This window comes from Schistocerca gregaria, chromosome 11 (assembly GCF_023897955.1).
Source record: "Schistocerca gregaria isolate iqSchGreg1 chromosome 11, iqSchGreg1.2, whole genome shotgun sequence".
In the NCBI taxonomy this organism is placed as follows: domain Eukaryota; kingdom Metazoa; phylum Arthropoda; class Insecta; order Orthoptera; family Acrididae; genus Schistocerca; species Schistocerca gregaria.
The window spans coordinates 26,652,820-26,670,880 of NC_064930.1; the positions used below are offsets into that span (position 1 = coordinate 26,652,820).

At 41.5% G+C, this 18,061-nt stretch overlaps 1 protein-coding gene across 2 annotated transcripts in view; it reads left to right on the top strand.

The window, feature by feature from the left end:
• Positions 1 to 13,750, top strand: part of LOC126295506 (autophagy-related protein 9A-like) — a 166,426-nt gene extending 152,676 nt beyond the window's left edge. For both annotated transcript variants that reach the window (XM_049988085.1, XM_049988086.1), the window contains exon 16: positions 8,622 to 13,750. The gene's annotated coding sequence lies outside the window, so the exon portion shown is untranslated. The remainder of the gene's footprint in view (positions 1 to 8,621) is intronic.
• The last annotated feature ends 4,311 nt before the right edge of the window (positions 13,751 to 18,061 follow it).

An 18,061-nucleotide genomic window follows, 5' to 3' on the forward strand; every position in this document is an offset into this window, starting at 1 on the left:
AATTGGTGATGACAAGATTGTTTATTAGAACAAGGAAGGAGAAGAAACGAGGACATCACACAAATTATGGAAGAATAAGACGATTCCAAATTTATATAAAAATTTCATAATACTACTTTGCGATCTCGTGCTTGAGAAGCTGGTGCGTATGAGTGAATTGTGAAACTATTTCCTAACATAAAGCTTTTTGCTTTTAGTAGGCCTAATAGCCAATGATATTGGTACTTATTGGATTATATTCTATTGTGTTATAAAAATGACCATTTGTCCCAAAACAGTCTCGTTTACTTGGTGTGTGTTGCAAAATTGGTGCAATATTAGAAAGGCCTATTTTGTTTTATCTAGCAGAAAGTGACAAAATAGACGTAATCAGATTGAGAAACCGCACCAGTCTTGGGTATGATTTGTATTAACAGCTTTTTTAGTATCAGGTAACAACATTTCGACTTTTCATTTAGCAAAACGTTTGACGAACTTAGATGAGGTAATAGATTCTTTCGCAGAAAGGAAAGCACGCCATGTAAAGCTGTAGCAAGATTAGAGAGAAAAAAATGCTAGGAGCTAAGATTTGAAGAAATGTGTAATTTCTTGCTTATCTCATGTCAGTGTTGGTTTTATATATCCTATATTTAATTTTATGTCACACAAAACAGCAAGTTATTAACTAAGAGGGAATGAAGAGTTCAGTTTTTTTTCAGAGTTTTTGTTCTCTCGATTACAAGTAATCCCATCTGCTATAAATTGCGAGATTTTTTCTTAATGAGGGGCGTCCGCAACTTGTGGTCGTGTGGTAGTGTTCTCGCTTTCCGCGTCCGGGTTCCCGGGTTCAATTCCCAGCAGGTCAGGGATTTTCTCTGCCTCGTGATGACTGGGTGTTGTGTGATGTCCTTAGGTTAGTTAGGTTTAAGTAGTTCTAAGTTCTAGGGGACTGATGACCATAGATGTTAAGTCCCATAGTGCTCAGAGCCATTTGAACCATTTTTAAAGAGGAGCAGGCTGTCAAACCGGCCGACTGGGAGCGGGAGAGCCACCACAGGACATTTCAATTTCCACTGTCCTGAATATAGTTTGGACGTGTGGTAGAAAAATGCTGTATGAAGAGGCTTGGCACTGCACTTTGGCATACTTAAGACCAAATAATATATCTTATATTTTCTTGATTACATTTGTTTTATGTTTCAGACTGTTTGGAAAGATGTGCACTACAAGATGAACATATTTTGAAAATTCGATTCCCCCCCCCCCCCCCCCCCCCCCCCCCCTTCTCCCCGTATCGACGCGGTTCGCAAATTTCATAGATCCAGGGCTGATGCACAGAGCAATCTGTCTCCACGTGACCCGTGTTTACGTTTAGTGATTTTGCTGTTTCCCCTTCGTTTACTCTCACGTCAAATTAAAACAAAATGGATATCTGTGGCTGGGAGCTATCAAATTAATTAAAACACTTTCACATAATCACAGAAGCCTGAAATATGTCATTACTTTCAGATTTTATTTTATTTCCTCCTTTATGAGAGACAAGCATTAAGCACCTTGCGTAACAATGAAGTTATTTTTGTCTGTTTGCTAAAGAAATTTGACTTCTGATAACCCTTTCCACAGAGGCAGTCAGTGTATTTGAAACGAAATGTTTAATTCCACAGTACTGGCCAGTTTCAACTCTTCGCTGCATTTCAAGTGTGTGTTTTCATTTTCTAGCACATATGGCATTATGCCATAGTAAAGAACTAAAAATAATATAATACAGTACTGATGCTCCAAGAAAATTTACATCCCGAAAACCACCCTGAAAGCTTAATATCAGGTCGAGCTCTACTTCATTGGGAATCTCGACATACAAATGTGCCCTTTAAGTATGCACTTTAAATGTGCACAATTTAATATGGTTCACGAAATTCCGATGCTCTTGCAGTATCCTCCGATGTCTTCTTTTTTTATGAAATAATGTATGATTTTTCAATGTTTTACACGTACATGCATACACGCTTCCTACATCATGGTAGCTACCCAAGCGCAGTGTCGCCTGTTATCTGCGCTCCGTGGCAACTGCTGAAATGAGCCTATTTCTAACAGGTCGCAGGAAAATATTGTGAATGGTGGTTTGAAAAGCATTACTTTCAAAGTAAATATCCTTTTACGTAAGTTGAGTTATATGCAAGAATGTACCATGAATTTATTAAATCACAGAGCGTTTGACTCTCATTTAAAAATCAACTCTTTGATGACGAGCCACTTCGAAGAATTTCGAACCCTAAAGATCAGACATTTATGTCATTATTAAAAATTTTACTGGCACATTTGTTTGATATATCTTAAAGTGTAACACATGCAAAAAAGATCAACAGTATATGCAAAAGCTTAGCTTCTGTTGAACCTTCAGACCAATATTATATGTGAAAGCTTTGCTCTTTGTGTAACAACACTATGTATATTAATTTAAACTATTAACTTTCCCTGTTGTGTGTTCGTGTTACGTAACAGTGATGTTGCTGTTGGCTGGCTACATAACGTGTCCTCTGAATATCCGCTGTCATTGGCTCGTGAAATCACGTGACATGAGCTACGAACGGCTTACAAAAGCGCATCAAAATCTCGATTTCAGTGATTCGGAAAGTAACATGCGGTGTTTGGTTGAAATCAGATGTATACTTTCGTTATACGAGAATACGCAGCGTATATGTTCTTGCACATCAAAGATATTTCCAAAACATGTCCTTTTCCCTGAGTTTTGTTTTATAAAGTGCCAGGAAATTGTACGTCCGTGTATAAAGCCATAACCATTCAAATAATTGATAAGGGAAAATATACTGTCACCAGGGAGAAAGTGTATTTTTAACCGGGAAATCCGAGAATTTTTTTCCTTGTCCACGTATACACACTGAATAAGTATTGCCCATTCCCCCCCCCTTTTCGGCCAGTTTCAGTTGAAAAAATTCAGAATTTGTTGTGGGACATCTTGGAATAATCCTACTTCAGCCCTTTGTTTCATTTAGTTCCAAGAGCTAGTGGCACTATACATTGCCTCCAAAGTGACATCTGTAACGGAGATGCTTTCCAAGCAGAGAGCTGTCATCGAGCTACTTTTTGAGAAAACCAGAGCATTGCTGACATTTGTTGGCACTCGCAGAATGTTTGCGGAGAGCTGACAGTGAAAGAGAGCACGGTGAGTCATTGGGTGAGGCACCTGTCTCTGTCACAGCGAGGTCACGCTAATCTGTCAGATCTGCTGCACTCTGGCTGGCCACACGCGGCTTTGACTCCTGCAATGCATTAGTCGCCATAAAAATGCAGACGAACTTCTCCTTGTCCGTAACGACGCGACGCCTCACATTCGCGCAACTGAGAGCAGTTCACAGTAATTAATTCTACTGTCCCTCCTGGCCACCCTACGGCCCAAATCTCTCGTCTTCTGACCTCCGTCTGTTTGGGTCAGTGAAGGATGCACTCTGTGGGAAGCGGAGGAGGTTATTAGTGCAGTGAGATATTGGCTCTGACATCGACGACTAGAGTAGTACTGTACAGGCATAAAGGCCCTCCCGGTAAGGTGGTGTAAGGCCATTGCTTTGAATGGATACTGTGTAGAAAGATAGGTTCTCATAGTCGAAAGACGGGAAAAATATGGTGTATTGGAACCCTGAATAAAACTAACCTGCTTTCAGAAAAATGTTGCATTAGTTTTTGAACATCCTTCATACATATACTTCTTTATACATCTTCACATCATTTTAAAATTATTGACCATCAGCATGAAAAATATATTTTACAAAAAATGCAAAAAAAATTAATTCCAGTAATATTCATACAGTTATATACAGCCATGCTCATAAGTTAAGGATCATTGCAGAATGTGGTGCCACACAATGTGGCACTACACAAAACTGGCGCTAATAGCACAAGCACATAGGGAACACACCCTGTACGTCCACGGTATTGGTGATAAGCTGAGAAAACCGTCCCAAAACACACATGCTACAAAACGCCACTTTTTCCTGCGCAGGTACCCCGACATCAAAGTGGGATATGAACACCATGCACACGTACACAGGCCTCACAACAGGTTGGCATACTCTGGGTCAGGTGGTCGAGCAGCTGATGGGGTATAGACTCCCATTCTTGCACCAGTGTCTGTCGGAGCTCCTGCAGTGTCCTAGGGGTTTGAAGATGTGCAGCGATACATCGGCCGAGAGCATCCCAGACGTGATCGATGGGTTTAAGGTCTGGAGAACTGGCAGGCCACCCCATTCGCCCGATATCTTCTGTTGTGAGGTACTCCTCCACAATGGCACCTCGGTGGTGCCATGTGTTATCATTCATCGGGAGGAAGGTGGGACCCACTGCACCACTGAAAAGGCAGACATATTAGTGCAAAATGACGTCCCGATACACCTGACTTGTTACAGTTCCTCTGTCAAAGACATGCAGCAGTGTACCTGCACCAATCATAATCCCACCACACGCACCACAACCTCCATAGAGGTCCCTTTCAAGAACATTAAGGGCTCGGTATCTGGTTCCTGGTTCACGCCAGATGAAAACCCGGCAAGAATCGCTGTTAAGACTATACCTGGACTCATCTGTGAACATAACCCGGGACCACTGTTCCAATGACCATGTACCGTGTTCTTGACACCGGGCTTTACGGGCTCTCCTGTGACCAGGGGTCAGTGGAATGCACCTTGCAGGTCTCCGGGCAAATAAACCGTGTCTCTTCAGTCGTCTGTAGACTGTGTGTCTGGAGACAACTGTTCCAGTGGCTGCAATAAGGTCCCGAGCAAGGTTACCTGCAGTGCACCGTGACCATCTGCAGGCACTGCTGGGTGAGATATCGGTCTTCTTGTGGGGTTGTACACAGTGGACATCCCTTACTGTAGTGCCTGGACATGTTTCCTGTCTGCCGGAATTGTTGCCATAATCTTGAGATCACACTTCGTGACACGCAGAGGGCCCGTGCTACGACCTGCTGTGTTCGACCAGCCTCTAGTCCCCCAAGTGTTCTACCAGTCATAACGTCATCTATATGTCTTCTTTGAGCCATTTTCAACACACAGTCACCATTAGCACGTCTGAAAATGTCTGCTAACTTACTCACTGCACTGTACTCTGACACAAATGAACACAGCTCTGCGCATGTGGACTGTTGCCAGCACCACCGTGCGACGACCACAGGTCAGAGGCACCGCACGGTCATACTCCGAGGTGATTTAAACCTGCAAAACTTAATTTATGAGCATGAGTGTAATTACTTCATATCAAAGGCACTTCTTATAATCATGTGACATACAGTCAGATCACAAACTTATCTCAAGCATTGCTGTAAATTTATATCACTTGACATAATTAATGTGAACTACCACAATTCAGAGTCAAGAACACTAACACTGGTATCATCGCCACCATCATGATCATCATCAGTATCACCACCACACTTCAGTACTATGTTGTTGTTGTTGTTGTTGTTGTTGTTGTTGTCGTCTTCAGTCCTGAGACTGGTTTGATGCAGCTCTCCATGCTACTCTATCCTGTGCAAGCTTCTTCATCTCCCAGTATCTACTGCAACCTACATCCTTCTGAATCTGCTCAGTGTATTCATCTCTTGGTCTCCCTCTACGATTTTTACCCTCCACGCTGCCCTCCAAATCCCTTGATGCCTCAGAACATATCCTACCAACCGATCCCTTCTTCTGGTCAAGTTGTGCCACAAGCTTCTCTTCTCCCCAATTCTATTCAATACCTCCTCGTTAGTTATGTGATCTACCCATCTAATGTTCAGCATTCTTCTGTAGCACCACATTTTGAAAGCTTCTATTCTCTTCTTGTCCAAACTATTTATCGTCCATGTTTCACTTCCATACATGGCTACACTCCATACAAATACTTTCAGAAAAGACTTCCTGACACTTAAATCTAGACTCGATGTTAACAAATTTCTCTTCTTCAGAAACGCTTTCCTTGCCATTGCCAGTCTACATTTTATATCCTCTCTACTTCGACAATCATCAGTTATTTTGCTCCCCAAATAGCAAAACTCCTTTACTACTTTAAGTGTCTCATTTCCTAATCTAATTCCCTCAGCATCACCCGACTTAATTCGACTACATTTGATTATCCTCGTTTTGCTTTTGTTGATGTTCATCTTATATCCTCCTTTCATGACACTGTCCATTCTGTTCAACTGCTCTTCCAAGTCCTTTGCTGTCTCTGACAGAATTACAATGTCATCGGTGAACCTCAAACTTTTTATTTCTTCTCCATGGATTTTAATACCGTTTTGGTTATTGTTACAAGGCCAGATCAGTCAATCATCCAGACTGTTGCCCTTGCAACTACTGAAAAGGCTGCTGCCCCTCTTCATATATATAAATAAAATAGAAAGAAACTTCCACATGGGAAAAATATATTAAAAACAAAGATTCCAAGACTTACCAAGCAGGAAAGCGCCGGCAGACAGACACAATGAACAAAACACACCAACACACACACAGAATTACTAGCTTTCGCAACCGATGGTTGCTTCTTCAGGAAGGAGAGGGAAAGACGAAAGGATGTGGGTTTTAAGGGAGAGGGTAAGGAGTCATTCCAATCCCGGGAGCGGAAAGACTTCCCTTAGGGGAAAAAAAGACAGGTGTACACTCGTACACACACACACACACACACACACACACACACACACACACACACACACACACATCCGCACATACACAGACTCAAGCAGACATATCTGCTTGTGTCTGTGTATGTGCGGATGGATGTGTGTGTGTGTGTGTGTGTGTGTGTGTGTGTGTGTGTGTGTGGTGTGTGGTGTGTGGTGTGTGGTGTGTGGTGTGTGGTGTGTGTGTGTGTGTGTGTGTGTGTGTGTGTGTGCGTGCGAGTGTACACCTGTCTTTTTTTCCCCTAAGGGAAGTTTTTCCGCTCCCGGGATTGGAATGACTCCTTACCCTCTCCCTTAAAACCCACATCCTTTTGTCTTTCCCTCTCCTTCCTGAAGAAGCAACCATCGGTTGCGAAAGCTAGTAATTCTGTGTGTGTGTTTGTGTGTTTTGTTCATTGTGCCTGTCTGCCGGCGCTTTCCCGCTTGGTAAGTCTTGGAATCTTTGTTCCACTATATGGTGAGTAGCAACTATCCTTTTCATACTATTGTCATAACTGTGTAGTACGTATTCGAAACTTCCACCTTCTTATTGTAAGCATTTTCAACATTATTCCATTTTACTCAAACAGTACTCATATAAAACATAGCTATCAAAATTTAATTACTTGCCTGGTATTGTACACAACCTCCCTTCTCGAATCAACTTTCATTTCAGTGTGTAGTCGAAATAACAAAGTCGTCAAAATACTTGAAATTCCAGTTGCAAGTTCTCTACTCGCAACATTATTAGTAATGCTTTAGTTTCCCCATTAATAAGCATATTACATTTGGTGGCTACAGCCGTACAATATGACAATAAATCAACTAGCTTCACTTGCTGCCCCCAATTCCTTAACTATGAACATATTCACATTCTCTTAAACAAATCATAGTATTTCCCATATATACCTTAATATCATTGATAAAGCGTAATAATTTCCTAAATTTGACCCCGGAGAGAACAGAAATACAGAATACACTGTCATTACTTTGAGAAGTACTCTCAAATTAGGAACAATTAATTACAACTTCCATTTCATAAAAACAAGAAAAATTTTTGTATTTCAGCAATACTTGTAAATAAATTCTCCCTGTTATTGTGAGGTTATTTTCAATCAATTTTAGCACGTCCACACTTACTACTTATCATTTATTAGTCACCTTATCTTCATGCTTTATCATTTTAGGAGACTTTTCACAAGACCCCCCGCCCCACTGCATTGCCCATATACATGGTGGGGCAAATAAAATGAAAGTGTGACCCCGAGAACAGAGTTCCGGATACAAAGAAACATGGCAGAAGGAAAGATATACAATACTACCCTATCTGTAGCGGATGTTGAAAGTTGGCACTTTTGGGCCCCAGTCAGCAAGTTGCCAAAGCTAGATCGTATCTGAACTGCCGGTATCGCTAAAGTCTCATCTGAAATGTTCTGCTGCAGTTGTGGGAAGGCTACGAGTGTCGTCGCGATACACCTCGGACTCGGAGCTCCCCACACGAAGTAATCGCACACTGACAGATCGGGTGACCCGAGTGGCCAGCTAGGGCCACTACCGAACCAACCTCCGCTAACAACTCCGTCAGGAGTCGCACGGGCAGTCATTCCACGGTGTCGGAAGTATCTGTAGGTTTTTTCCTCTTCCGTTTATGCTGCCAGTCGTATCCACTCGTCTGGGCCACTTTTATTTGCCCCATCTCGTACTTACTGATGTTCTCATTTGCTACCGAAAGCTGCTCGCATCGTTTGCCTGCAATTTCCTCGGCAAATAGCTTTCCACTTCAGTGTTTACCATTACTGTCCCTATTAAATTACTTTGAGAAACATTCTGGGTGCATTTTTTGTGATGGGCTCCCGCTCCCCGTGATGACACCCCCGCCCCACCCCCCCCACCCACCCACCCCCACCCCCCCACCCCCCCCCCCCCCCCCCGCCCTTCACCTCCTTCCCTCTCCTCTCGCCTGTACTGTACATGAAATTATTCTACGTTTCAGGCACTGCAGGACGTGTAACGGTCTTCCTCCGAGGCCTCGGAAGTCGCGGATTGCGGACGCCCCGCCCTATGTGGCTGCAGGCCATGCTCCACACCTCCGCCTCCCGATCCGGTGCCGTCGGACACACTGCCGCCGCGGTCTGCAGGTCGACGGCACCCCTCTGTCTGCTGCCCGACGGGTCGAACCGGTGGCGACTGGTGCGTGGGAGCCGATTATAGAGTTGCACCAGAAGTGGGGGCGACCCGTGTTTGGAAACTTAAAAAACTGTAAAGCTTCGAGTGACAATTTTTATCCCGACTGCCAGCTTATTTGCCCGTCCGTGTCTCGAGAAAAACTTTCCCAGTCTCACGGGCGACACAAATAATAATAATTATTTTCTTTTCTGTAGGTATACCCACATAAACTGTGTACAGATGTCGTTTCAAAGTTTTCATCTCCAGCAACTACGTGTAAAATTGTCTCGGTGTTCTGTCCGTATCGCACATTCGAGGTAGAGCTGGAGGTTCTGGAGATATTCGCTGTCTCCTCCCTTGGGACCTGGAGAGACACTGAATGGAGTAAATCTTTCTCCCCTGTGCTCTCGAGTCAGGATTACGGAACGAAAGCAATACAGGCTGATCAAACCCAGTACTACCTCTTTCCTGTGAAACTGAGTTTCTACTTCTGACGTTCTGCGTAAGGTCTGTGTTAAGTGCTACTGTAGCTGCTTTCCTTGTTAAAATTATTACTTCACATGTGAAGTTGTATCAGTCTTTTATTGCAGACTTCCAGTGAGATGAAGCACAAAAAGAGATCTTTTGTTTCATTGAGGGTATGAAGGTCTTATCTTGTGTTTCATCATGCTCTATAACAAAAAAGGTCATAGGAGTTTCAATGTGACACAGTAAATTTAACAGAGACCTCAGTGAAATGTAGGATCGGGTGCTATAAACGGAGCATCGTCATCAAGATTTCCGCCTATTAACAGCTTCCTGAAAGTGTTGCAGTCTCCGTATGATCCCGTTCCAGACTAAGTGGTTTTGTAGTCTGAGGCTTCCTCTTCCACTTCATCAGGCATTTTTAGCCTTCTCCTTTCTATCTTCTCGTGTCCTTTGCCACACTTCTGATAACTATCAAGAGAATGCCCTTTTCCTTGCAGTATTGCCCCACCCGGTTTGCATTACTTTTCTCGATTGGGTTTAGTAGAGTTCGTCGTTCTTTTAGCCTTTCCATTACTCTACTGTTCTTCACTTCACACACCCATTTTATTTTCACTATTCTCCTCCAAATTCATATCGTGAATGTTTCAGTTTCATCTCTTTCTTTCTTCTTCAGTGTCCAGCTTTCCTGTAATACAAAAGAAACACTCCAAACAAAACATTTAACTGGCATTTTTGTGCTTAATATTTTGCCTCCTAGTGTCAGAGATATTATCACAGGGTTGAGGCTGAGATAGTGCAAGTTGAACTGTTCATAAGTACCAGTGCAGTGGTCAGGCCGTGACTCGGCCACTTCCCCGAGGTCACGGCATCTCGTGGACTGTGTATTTAGGAGCTTGGGGTGGGGGAGAACTAGCACTGTTTGTTTTATTTAGCACTCAGTCCCACAGTGTGGCTAACATCGATGCTTCTTCTTTTCTGTTAAAACTGTTTTTTGTTTTTGTTTTCAATTTTAATGGCCCCTCTGCCCGTCGTAGCACAATAAAGTTCAGCTTCGGATGAAACCGCAGTATCGGAGAAACAAATTTGGTGGTTCTCTAGCTCTAGGGCACCATCGTTGCTACTGCCAATTTATCCGTGTCCCCCAAATGACAATTGCTCTCGTGCTCCTAAAAACGAGGTGTTACAAAATTCACCGAGCACTGAAATACTAGCCGTAAAAGGCTAAGGAATTGTGTGAAACCTGGTGGTGGCGGTTTCTCCATAGTACTGATGCAGTCCATAGGGGGGAGAGGTCGCTGCCGACATTGCTGTCCTGATAGGAAGCTGGCACTGTGTGAGACACACTTGTCAGTCCCGGCAGTTGACCACCACCTGATGAAGCAAATGGCCGCATCTTTGAAAGCTGGAGTTTGAGCTCGGATGTTACACAACATAGACACCGAGAAAGTTTTACACCTCTGTACAAATGTGACTACTGCAATACTTTTGCCTAATGCTGTAGGTGCCTAGTGCGTACATCACGTTGCCAGAACATACACTGCAAAGCTCTGTCTAATTTGTGCGGCACTTCGAAGTTTGAAGAAACTATTCACTGCAAATTACTGAACAGCACTTGGTTCCACACTTCCCACTGTGGTGATGTTATGGTGACAGAGTTGTGTTCGGAATACCTTGCATAGGATAAGATTTTGAACTGAAGATGTCGTTTGAGAGGTTACAAAGTGATTCTTCTGTGATGTGCTATTTGTATGTTTGACTTCCTGTACACAGCTGCAATATTTTTATGCACAAACTAATATTTCGGCTGGCACAATCGCGGCTACTTCATTTCGTGTCGTTTGTACACGTACCTGTTAATCTTATGTTTCTGGTCGGCATTTGTGGTAAATCGGTGAAAGGAGGGTATTGGAAGCTTGCTGTGATTAATTTTTCTCGTGCACTGTTTCTAATGTAAGAGTTTTTAAAGGGGTTTTCATATGACTGTTTTTATGGACATGACTCATTATTATTATTATTATTATTATTATTATTATTATTGTAGTATTGTGTTTCATTTTGTTTCACTTTAAGTTTTGAGCTGTCTTCAGTGTATATACTTAGAATGTAGTATTACCAACTTGCCTCAACTTAATTTTTTTCTGTGGATGGCACTGTAAGATTTAATTAATAACTGGAGTGTGTGTATTTCACATTTACAGATGGCAACAGAGAAATGTTTTGTAATAGCAGATGTTAATACTTTGTTGTTGAGAGTTGTGCAGTACATATTCTCTTGTGTTCCTATCCCTTTAGTCTTTCTGTATGCTTAATAATGAGTGTGGAAGAAATGAGGCAACTTTAATAATTAATCAGCTAGCTGTAGTGCAGTAGTTGTAGGCTGAAATGCTGTGATTTTTTTTAAAAAAAGAAAAAGTACTGTGCAAAATTTCACATTCACTACACTCGATTATGTTGCGGTATATCTGGCATGTGCAGCTGCGTGACACTTTGCTTCCACCTCACGTGTCGTGTCGTGTCGTGTCGTGTTGTGTCGTGTCGTCTCGTGTCGTGTTACTTGCCAGTGCAGAGGATCTCCACCCCCCTACGGTCCACAGACATACAAACAACTCGACCGACAGCATATTTTTCAGCATGTCGAGCTCGTTTCTGCATCAAGTGCACCTCGGCTCTGTCCTGCAGTCTCGAAATAGATCTCTAGTGTCAGATGGCTCACGAAAACAGGTAGTCACGAGGTTTTTCAGTTAGTGATAGAGGAGGGGTCACATATGAATTACTGCTCTTCACCTGTGATGTCAGTTAATGAAATTTAATGTGTTTATAGAAGCAAATGGGGCATGGTGGCAGTTAAACCAGTTGGCCGAAAAAAACAGACAGTGAAGTACTGTTTACTTTGTAGATGTAAAACTCTTACTCCCTCTTCACAAATGAGTTTCATTTTTGTTTCATCTAAAACATCTTTCACATAAGTCTTAATGCTGTGTTTGACTAATCTGATAAACCGTAGCAATGACATCACTTAATACCTCCCCTGTTTGATTTATTTTTTAATGTGCAATTGGTTTCAGTCAAAAGTCGTATCCGCCACCTGCCGTACATGACATGGATAATGGAAAATTTCAGATGAAAAGGATATTTGAAAATTTTCGTTACAATACAAACAATACTGAGAGTTACTTGTTAACAGCAGAATTTATATATAAAACAATGTCAAAAATATAATATTTGTAAAGAAATAATGTTTAGATGTACAGGACTAGATGCATGGATTGCCAGTTATAGATATCTGTCCAAGGAACACTGAATAGAATGACAAAGAATCACAACCTAACCTTAGTGAAAAAATTTGTACTGGATAAAACTAAAGATAATGCTGTTGTTTTATATAAGGCATGGAAGACCTAGAAGCTGCTAAAGAACCAAATTCTGTTCTGAACAAACAAGTCGAACTGAAATACATAAAAATATTGAAATTTTTTGCTATATCTTGTTTTGAGGGTAATACTTTTAGAAAGAGCACAGCGACTGTGGCCTTTTTACGTTAAGTGTTTCAACCAACTAAAACTCTTTGTCATTTTACTTTGTGTTTTCCTTGGGTGGTTGTCAGTCATTGGCACTCTGTGCATCTGTCTCTGCTTGGCTAAACATTATTTCTAAATATTACATTTTTGATTGTATGTATAACTCTTACTGTTACCAGAAATCTGTAAATATTTCATGTAATTTTACTACAATTATGAAATATTCTTTTTCATCCAAAATTTTCCCATATCCACAGCATACGTACGACAAGCACTGGACTAAGATCTTTGACCAAATATAGTTACAAATTTAAAAAATAATCAAACAGCACCTTAGAGACTTAAATAATGTCATTCCTATAACAGTCTTAGGTTTCTTCAGTGGTCTGTGAAGGAAACAAAAGAAATACTTGCATGTTTAACTTTATATATCTTATTCTAAGATATCTAGTGTTGCTTAAGAGCAGTTTAAAGTCAACTTAATGTTTACAATATTTACGAATAAAGGTCAAAAAGTTGATCAGTTACTTTACGTCTCTATCTTCTGTGTTTGCCCGATGGCAGACAGGTATAATTTAAATGTGTTGTCGATAGTAATACAGTTTGTATTGGGGATAATTGACGTCGCAAATGTAGTAGGCCACAAATTCACAACTGGAAGATCCTCGAAAGCCACTGCTGCCTGTGCGAAGCACCCAGGTAAAGGAATTTTCGTTCGTGTAGTGTCCGAATGAAATTCTGCACAGTATCTGCGAGGCACTGACTAATCTACTTTTATGTACACAAACAGATTTTTCAATATTTTTAGCGTGCGTGTGCGCTTACTTACGCTGTGTATTTTTAAACTCGCAGATAAGGCTGTCGTCTAGTAAGTGAGAGGCTTCGGCCGGCAAGTACAAACGTGCAGGCGTTTTATATGTACATATATTTAAGATGGCAATTGTTCATTAAAATGTGTGGTTTTTCTTTTCCCGTGTGACTTTCTTAATGATTGCTTTCCACACCGTCCTGCTTTCCCAGAGCACAACTGTTTAACCCGTCTGATACAAACAAAGTCTCCAGGGGGCTGCGGTAATCGTCCTGCGCGTCAGCAGTGGGTAATGCTCTCGCTTTTATTGTTCTCGACTACAGGATGTACACGAATTTTAACTGAAATTACAGTTTTCTCCAGAATAAAAAGTGCACAATTATTCAAGAACGGGAATCACAACATAAATTTTACTTCTTTTTGTGGGCGGTTTATGCTCTCGACAATTTTCAGTTGTAGGCATTCTCGTAGGTGCCTAGATCCTTTGTATTTTGCACGCGACATGAGAAACGCAGTTTTCATTTAATTTTGAGATGTGATTTTTAATAATACACTGTAGCCTAAAGAGACATACAGAAAGTATCCAAATGGGGCAGAAACTGGTAGACGAAATTTACTTGTAGAGACAAACAAATGGTTCCAGTTTCAGAAAACTCAGATGATTTATTGAGGAGTAAGTGATTTACAAATTGAGCAAGTCTTTACGGGTTATCAGGATTTGATTCAAAGCAGGACACATTACTAAAGACAGTTCTACTCCAGGCAATGAGATACGTGTCTGGAGATGCCCCGGACAGTGGTGGGATACCGACCTGACTGTAACCCACCGCACGGCCCGACAACTGGGAGTGACGGTCCAGGCTGCCAGTTCATTTCGTAGCAGGACTCGTTCAGTTGTCATCCGTGGCTGCGGTACGTCAGTGATATTTTGCTCCCGGTTTTAGTAGCCATTCTGGGGTTACGTTTCAGCAAGAAAATTCCCACCTGCACCTGCACTCAACAAGAGTTTCTACTGCTCGTCTTCACGCTCGCCAAATCCTACCTCGCCCAGTGAGGTTGCCAGGTCTCTCTCCGGCTGAGAAGTTTTGGAGCATTGGTGCCGAGCCTGAAGATTGCTTGTGTAGGCGCCGGAGGTGGCTCGACAAGTTATTGACTTGTTCAGTTTGTGAATATACCAGCCGATCAAAAAGTCGGTATCAATTTAAAAACTGAATAAATCACAGAATAATGTAGGTAGAGAGGTACAAATTGACACACACGCTTGGAATGACATGGGGTTTTATTAGAACCAAAAAAATACAAAAGTTCAAAAAATGTCCTACAGATGGCACTTCATCTGATCAGAATAGCAATAATTAGCATAAAAAAGTTAGACAAAGCAAAGATGATGATCTTTACACAAAATGCTCAGTATGTCCACCATCATACCTCAACACTAGCTGTAGTCGAGGAATAATGTTGGGAACAGCACTGTAAAGCATGTCCGGAGTTATGGTGAGGCATTGGCATCGGATGTTGTCTTTCAGCATCCCTAGAGATGTCGGTCGATCACGATACACTTGCGACTTCAGATAACTCCAAAGCAATAATTGCACAGACTGAGATCTGGGGACCTGGGAGGCCAAGCAAGATGAATTTTTCATGCGTCTAGCAATATGGGGTGGAGCGCCATCCTGCATAAACATCGTACGTTCCAGCAAGTGTTCATCAGCCAGGCTGGGGATGATGCGATTCTGTAACATATCTGTGTACCTGTCACATTAGCAGTTACAAAACCAGAATCACGCATTTCCTCAAAGAAAAAGGCCCGATAATGGTAGATGTGGTAAATCCAACCCATACCGTGACTTTCTCGTCGTGCAATGGAGTTTGCACCACAGTTCTAAGATTTTCGGTAGTCCAAATTCTGCAGTTGTGGGCATTGACAGACCCTCGGAGTGTGAAATGAGCTTCGTTGGTCCACAACACATTACTCGACCAATCGTTATCTTCCGCCATCTTTTGAAACGCCCACACTGCAAATTCCCTCCGCTCCACTAAATCGCCAGGTAATAGTTCATGATGCCGATGGATTTTGTACGGATAGCATCAGAGGGTACGCCTCAGTGCCAACCAAACAGTAGTGTATGGAATGCCGGTGCGACGTGCGACTGCAAGAGCACCGACTTCCCCGTGCATAGACGAACCCGCTACAGTCTCCATTTCTTCCTGAACTTCCTCAGCAGCATTACGCCTTGTGCTCGGTCGGCCACTATGGGGTCTATCATCTAAACAACCTGTGGCTTCGAACTTCGAAATCATTTTCGCCACATCTGCATTTGTCACATACCTTTACCTGTTCAAATCCTCTTCCTATGGCGATAGGATCGTAACGCTGAACTAGCACATTCCCCGTTCTGATAATACATCTTCACTAAAAGAGCCTTTTCAGGTAACATTAACATGCTGCGACTGCTGGCGCATCTCTCTCTCTCTCTCTCTCTCTCTCTCTCTCTCTCTCTCTCTCTCTCTCTCTCTCTCTCTCTCATTACAGCTCCTTTTATACGTGATTGTCACGTGCAGTCACTGACTTTATTTGTTGTAGTAAAACCTTATGTCATTCCAAGCATGTGTGTCAATTTTTACCCCTCTATCTACATTATTCCGTGGTTTATTAAGTTTTCAAATTTATACTGACTTTTTGATCACCCGGTATATACAGTGAAACCCCATTTTTATGTTCCTGCATTTTACATTTTATCACTTTTAACATTCATTTTTGTCAGTCTTAACAGAAGTCCTAGTCTCTATACAATGCTTTCCCATTATTAATGATTCCGTGTTACAACATTTCCTTATTTTAAGTTTTCTTTGACATTATCCTTACCTCACTTATTTTCATACAGAGTTCTGCACAAATTGCTTCGTATTCTTTTGAAAGTCAGTCTTGGAAGAAAGCAAAAAACACAGGCTATAAGCAATGTTATCGATCTTGTTAACATACCATTAGTGCAGTAAGCGAAGTATTCACTGTAGGCACACTGGGTCACGGCCACCTGTACTGTAGGTTTGCATTTATGGAAGGATTGAAAAGTATGCAGAGTCACTGCCTTAATGGTAATTGTGATCTGATTATAGTGACTCTAGTAGCATCCTGCCTTCCACTCATTGTGTTATATTAGAACAACTTTCTTTAATTTCACAGTCATTTAAACAAACAAACACCACTTTTGAAGGCTGCCATCTCTGTAATGGGCTTTGACGAGTCGTCGTTATGTCCACATTGAAATACGTTAATCTATACTAGGCGCAGTCTTAGGTTGGTATGACCTGACATCAGATGTAAACATTCTTCCTCAAGCTGCTCTGTAAAATGACAATAATTTCTGCCCCTTTTTTTTTCACCCGCGACTCCCCGAGCCCAGTGACCTTGACAGCAACAACCTTTAGATTTTGTGCCTATTCTCTGTTTACAGAGATTGGCAAAGTCAGTATTTTAAGCAAAATTTTGTTAGTTTTTATTTACCATAATTTTGTAATGATTGTCAGTAAGTCTCACATTAGGCCCCAGCTATCTTTTTAATGTGGTTTCACAAATGACATTTGCTTTTGTGTTTCATTTACATCATTGGACATCATCATTTGATGCAGCAAGACAGTGACCCAGTTGTGCCAAACAGTGGAGAAACTATGGAAGTTATTAATATTTTGAGGCAGTACATTGGTAGTGCATGAGGTGGTGATAATGCGTTTGATGTTTTGTTTACTGTGGAGAGAGAAGTAGAGCTACTTTCTGTCACAAAGAAACAGAAGGGATCAATAATTTTAGATTTTTTAAGTAGTCAAAATTTAAATTATTTTAATTTCATAATTCATAACAATCTTATATAATTGCTTGATTTGTAAAACTAAAAAGAGGGGGGCAGAAGGGGTGTATTTTTGAAATGTAAACATCTTAAATAGTGCTTTTAATGCTTTGTTTCCGTCAAAGGTGGTGGTACAGTGTACCTTGGCACATACCGTCTCAAATCCAGCAGAGACAGACAGAGTGTTTATTTTTGTACATCCATCCATTCTTAACATCTTTGTCAAATAAGATCAGGAATTACATAACTGCATTGTAGCATGCCCTCCCACTCTACTCGCTTAGCCACTTACTGCCTCGTATGATACATCTCATCCTGTCAAAACCTTGATACAAAGCAGATTGGAGATATAACTTGCAGAGATAGTGGAATACTGTTTTTGTGAGATGACAAATAGTATTTTTTGTGTTAGTTCATGTTTTAATATACATGTTACAATGACATGGTGGTGGTTGTGTTGTTGTTGTTGTTGTTGTTGTTGTTGTAGTCTTCAGTCCAGAGACCGGTATGATGCTGCTCTCCATGCTACTTTATCCTGTGCAAGCTTCATCATCTTCAAGTAACTACTGCAACTTACATCCTTCTGAATCTGCTTAGTGTATTCATCTCTTGGTCTCCCTCTACGATT